The sequence below is a fragment of the Microcebus murinus genome, chromosome 8 (assembly GCF_040939455.1).
Source record: "Microcebus murinus isolate Inina chromosome 8, M.murinus_Inina_mat1.0, whole genome shotgun sequence".
Taxonomy (NCBI): Eukaryota; Metazoa; Chordata; class Mammalia; order Primates; family Cheirogaleidae; genus Microcebus; species Microcebus murinus.
The window spans coordinates 88,292,594-88,298,188 of record NC_134111.1 but is presented as its reverse complement, the minus strand read 5'-3'; the positions used below and the strand labels follow the sequence as shown (position 1 = coordinate 88,298,188).

The following is a 5,595-nucleotide window of genomic DNA, read 5'->3' as shown; positions in this document are numbered from 1 at the left end:
GAAGGGCACTGGGAAGGGGACTGGAAAGGGCACTGGAAAGGGGACTGGAAAGGGGACTGGGAAGGGCACTGGAAAGGGGACTGGAAAGGGCACTGGAAAGGGGACTGGAAAGGGCACTGGGAAGGGGACTGGAAAGAGCACTGGAAAGGGCACTGGGAAGGGCACTGGGAAGGGCACTGGGAAGGGGACTGGGAAGGGCACTGGGAAGGGGACTGGAAAGGGCACTGGGAAGGGGACTGGGAAGGGCACTGGGAAGGGCACTGGGAAGGGGACTGGGAAGGGCACTGGGAAGGGGACTGGAAAGGGCACTGGGAAGGGGACTGGAAAGGGCACTGGAAAGGGGACTGGGAAGGGCACTGGGAAGGGGACTGGGAAGGGCACTGGGAAGGGCACTGGGAAGGGGACTGGGAAGGGCACTGGGAAGGGCACTGGGAAGGGACTGGAAAGGGCACTGAAAAGGGGACTGGAAAGGGGACTGGAAAGGGGACTGGAAAGGGCATGCCGCCCCCTTGTGGCGCCGTGGCCGCAGTGCCGCGATGCGAGGCGGGAGGTCCTGAGGACGTGTCTATGCAGCCATAGCTGCTCAGGTTGATGAAACACTTGCGAGTGCCTCCGATGCGCCAGGCTCCCTTTTGTGACTCTTTCCCCATTAGGTACAATGAAAATGTTAGCTGTAGGTGTCTTCTAAATTTTTTAAATCAAGTTGAGGAAGTTCCCCTCTATCCCTATTTTTTGAGAGTTTTAATATTTGTCATAAGTAGGTGTTGAATTTTGTCAAATCTTTTTTGTCCATTAATTGCTATTATTATGTGATTTTTCTTCTTTAGCTTGTTAATACAGTAGCCTCCATTAATTGATTTATAAATACGGAACCAGTCTTGTACTCTGGAGTAAGCTCTACGTGGTTTGCTGTGTATTTCTTTGAATATATTGCTGAATTCTATTTGCTCATGTTTTGTTAGGGATTTTTATGTGTATATTTATGAGGGATGTTTGTTGTCTTCTCGTGATATCTTTGTATGGTTTAGACATCAGAATAATACTGGCTTCATACAATGAATTGAAAAAGTGCTCCCTTCTCTTCTATTTTCTAGAAGAGATTGTGCAGAATTGGTGTTAATTATTCTTTAAACATTTGGCAGAATTCTCCAGTGAAATTATCTGGGCCTGGAGATTACTTTTTTGGGAAAAAAAATTACGAATTCAATTTCCTTAGTAGTTTTAGAGCTATTAAAATGATCTGTTTCGTATGGGATAAATTGTGGTAGTTTGTGTTATTCAAGGAATTGGCCCATTTCATCTAAGTTGTCAAATTTATATTTGTAGAGTTCTTAGTATTCTCTTACTATCCTTTTGATGTCTGCAGAGCCTGTGGTGACATCTGTTTCGTTTCTGATATTGGTAATTTGTGTTTTCTCTCTCTTTTTGTCAGCTCTATTAGGATTTTGATCTTTTCGAAGAACTGTATCTTTGTTTCATTGATTTTCTGTTTTTTTTTAATTGCTGTTTTTAGCTTCATTGCTTTCTGCTCTTATCTTTTATTTCTTTCCTTTTGGTTGCTTTCAGTTTATTTTGCTTTTGTTCTTCTGGGTTCTTGAGGTGGATGCGTAGATTATTATTTGAGACTTTCTCTCTTTTCTAATGTATGTATTTAATGTGCTGTAAGTTTCCCTCTCAGCACTGCTCTAGCTGTGTCCCACAAATCTTGACATGTTGTATTTTCATTTTAATTTGTTCAATGTATTTTTAAATTTTACTTTTTACTTTTTGTTTGACTCATTAGTTATTTAGAAGAGAGTTGTTTAGTTTTCAAGTATCTGGAGATTTTTCTGTGTCTTTAATTTATTTCTAGTTTGACTTCATTGTGGTTGGAGAACACACTCTGTATAATTTCAATTCTTTCAAAATTGTTGAGATTTTTTTAAATGGCCCAGGATATGATCTATCTTGGAATATGTTCTGTGAGTACTTCAAAAACATGAGTATTCTGCTGTTGTTAGGTCCAGTGTTCTATAATGTTAATTAGATCTTATTGGTGGATATTTAGTTGAATTCTTCTATATTCTTATTATTTTCTGCCCAATTTTTCTATGAATTGTAACAAGATGAGCATTACAATCTCCAGTTATAATTGTAGATTTTTCTGTTTGTCTTTTCAATTCAACCAGTTTTTGCTTTACATATTTTATAGGTCTGTTGTTTGGTGCATGTATACTTATGATTGGTATGTCTTTTTGGTGGATTGACTCTTTTATTATTATATAATGTCCCTCTCAGTCTCTGGTAATTTTCTTTGCTTTGGAGTCCACTTTATCTGATATTAATATAGCCACTCCTGCATTCTTCTGATGAATGCTTATATGTATGATATATATTTTTCCTGATTAATGTTTGTATGTATGATATATATTTTTCCATTCATTTACTTTTAATCTGACTATATCATTATATTTGAAGTATCTTTCAGCATATACTTGGATCATAACTTTTATTCTTCTTGCCAATCTCTCTTTCTCTCTCTCAATTGGTGTATTTAAACCATTCACATTTTATATAATTACTGATATGATAAGGCTTACATCTGCCAGTTTAGTTTTTTATTTGTTTTCTTCCCCCTCTGTTTTTCCCCCCACAAATAGGATTTTTTATTTGTCACTACTCAGAGTCTGATTTTTAAACAGACTTTTAGACAAGAGGTTCATATTCATCACCTCATTCAACTCTAGCACCTCTGTCATCCCCAGTAGCTTTTTCAGAACTACTTACCTTCACCATGAAGCTCCATGAGTTTTCCCAGTGCAAACTTGGGCTTCTTTAGCATTTTTACTTTTCTAACAGAGACATCATGGAAAAGATAAATAGATTGGCAAACCTTTTCCATGTCTTTTCCAATGCTATCCAGAATAAATTTATTGACCACTTCTTCTGAATTATTTGTCCACACACCTCTTGGATCATGATTTCCATCATCTTTTAGATTTGGTAGACTTGTTAGTGCTGAGTATAAGAAGCTCTCCTATCTGATGGTTGAATTTTTTAGTTAAATAAACACAGAACCAATGAAGCAAATAGCCATCAGTAGTCTTGATGTTAACATGAGCTTCAGTCATGGTCTGCTATTTTTGGATCATGGAATGCATTTTGTCATGAGTAAGATCCATGCCATGGAAGTTAGGCAGTTTTTTCCCTGAATATCTTCAGTATTCAGCTTGATTTTTCTAAATACAATGTCATCATTCTGCAGATAAGCAAGGCTCACTTCAAACACAACCCTTGAGGCCACTAAATGCAATTTTGGTTCTTGGTGATAGGTGTTTTCCCAGTATTTCTTATATTGAACATAGCAGGTATATTCACATCATACTAATCTTTCTTTGAAAATAGATCAACTACTTTCTTCTTGGCTCCTTTTTTGCTACCTTTTGTAAGGTGCTTATTCTTGCCAACTACCATGTGGCTCAGAGAACCCATACCCTTTTTTGTTCCTGTCTTCCTGTGGGTTACTCCAACAATTTTTAGAATTGCAATTTTATTTACATACAGTATTTTTGATTGCATCTATTTATATAGCTCTTTTAGTAATTACTCTAGTATTACTTTATAAATGTGTAACTTATCACAGTCGATTGTTGTCAACATTTTACTAGTCCAAGTGAAATGTAGAGAACTTTCATTTCTTTATGTCCTTTAGCTTCTCCCATTTAAAATATATCTGTTTTAAATGTTCCCTCTACATACAGTGAGGATCACATCAGAGAGAGATATAATTTTTGCCTCAACTATGGAAAACTCAAGAGGAGAAGGAAAGCCTGTTGTATTTGCGTAGATTTTCACTCTTTCTGTTATTTTTTCTTCCTTTTTTATGTTCTAAGACTCCTTCTCTTATCATACCCTTTCTGTCTAGACAAACTTCGTTAGCCATTCTTTTAGAGTAGATTTCCTGAGGCAAATTCTCCTTCCTCATCCCCTTCATTTGAAGATGTCTTATTTCCTCTTCATTGCTGAAGGAATTTTCCAGTGGATATAAGATTCAGGGTTGATGGTTTGTTTCTTTCAGAAAAAATGTGGTGCCACTTTCTTCTAGTCTGTACAGTTTCTGATAAGAAATCTGCTGTCATTCAAATATTAGGTCATTAAATACAAAATGTCTGATTTCGAAGCAAAAGTTTAGTTTATTCTATCTCACACAAGAAGCAATATAATTAATCAAAGTATGCACCTAAACTCTTGACACATTTTTGCTATCTTAATGGCAGCTTGTTTATGCCAGCATTGAAGCCTAGAGAATGAGTGGAAATGAAATGGCGAAAGGCAATTTCCACAGCTTGTTGAGAATTGAATATTTTTCCTTGCAAGAAGTGGTCCAAAGCCTGGAAGAAGTGATAGTCAGTTGGTACAAAGTCTGGTGAATACAGTGAATGACAGAGAGTCCAGCTTCTGTAGTTTGAGCAGCGTTGTTTGTGTGATTATGTGGTCCAGCATTGTCTTGCAAGAGGATTGACCTGTCTCTATTGATCAATCTCAGCAGCTTAATCACAAGCATCCTCATCATTTCATCCAATTGGTTGCAGTAGCCATCCACTGTAATCAACTGACCAGGTTTCATGAAGTTGTAGTGGATAATATCAGCACTGGATCACCAAACAGACATCATTAGGTGTTTCAAGGAATATTCAGTTTTGGACTGTGTTTCAGCCTTCCATCTTTATCCAGCCATTGTGCCAATTGCTTGTGATTGTCAAAAAGAACCCATTTGGCATCACATGTAACAATATGGTATAGAATATGTTCACCTTTATGTTGTGACAGGAAAGAAAGGCAAGCTTCAAGATGATGTCTCTTCTGATGCTCATTTAATTCATGAGGTACCCATCTATCCAGCTTCTTTACCTTGCCAATGTGTTTCAAACGGTCCAATATTGTTGAAGTAGTAATCTCAAACCTTGCTGCTAATTCATACATAAGTTGAATGGATTTGCTTCCACTACAGCTTTCAGTTCATCATCATCACCTTGGTCTCCAGTTGCCCATGGGGCTCATTTTCAAGATTACGATGACTAGAATGGAACTTCTCAAATGTTCATTAGCCACATCCTTCCCAAACACTTTGTTGATATTTTGAGCTGAATGTGCTGCATTAGTTCCACTCTGGAACTCATATTTGAAAATAATGCGAATTTTTGACTTATCTATGGGTTCACAAAAATTACTCTAAAATTGTTTTGAAAGATAGTCACAAGCCAAGCCATGCATTTGAAAGAATGAGGATGTACCTGCACAATAAAAATAAAACAAGAAGTGTCAAAGTGAGATGTCAGAGATATCAACTGTCAAACTTGGCACTTAAGGGAAATGCACATTTCATACTTTTTTTTTTTTCTTACAGTATTTTTCTTAGTCTTTAGTATTCAGAAATTTGACTATGATGTGTCTCAGGGTGGATACCTTTGAGTTTATTGTGTTTGAAGTTTTCTCAACTTCTTGAATCTGTAGGTTCATTTCTCTGTCAAATTTGGAAAATTGTCAGCCATTATTTCTTTGAGGACTTTTTTGGCCCCACCCATGTTCTCTCCTTTTGAAACTCTGTTGACATGA

The 5,595-nt window shown here is 37.2% G+C and overlaps 1 pseudogene; it reads right to left on the bottom strand.

Annotated features, from left to right (window-relative positions):
• Positions 1-2,673: 2,673 nt before the first annotated feature.
• On the bottom strand, positions 2,674-3,498 carry LOC105882607 (40S ribosomal protein S3a-like; annotated as a pseudogene).
• Between the last annotated feature and the right edge of the window lie 2,097 nt (positions 3,499-5,595).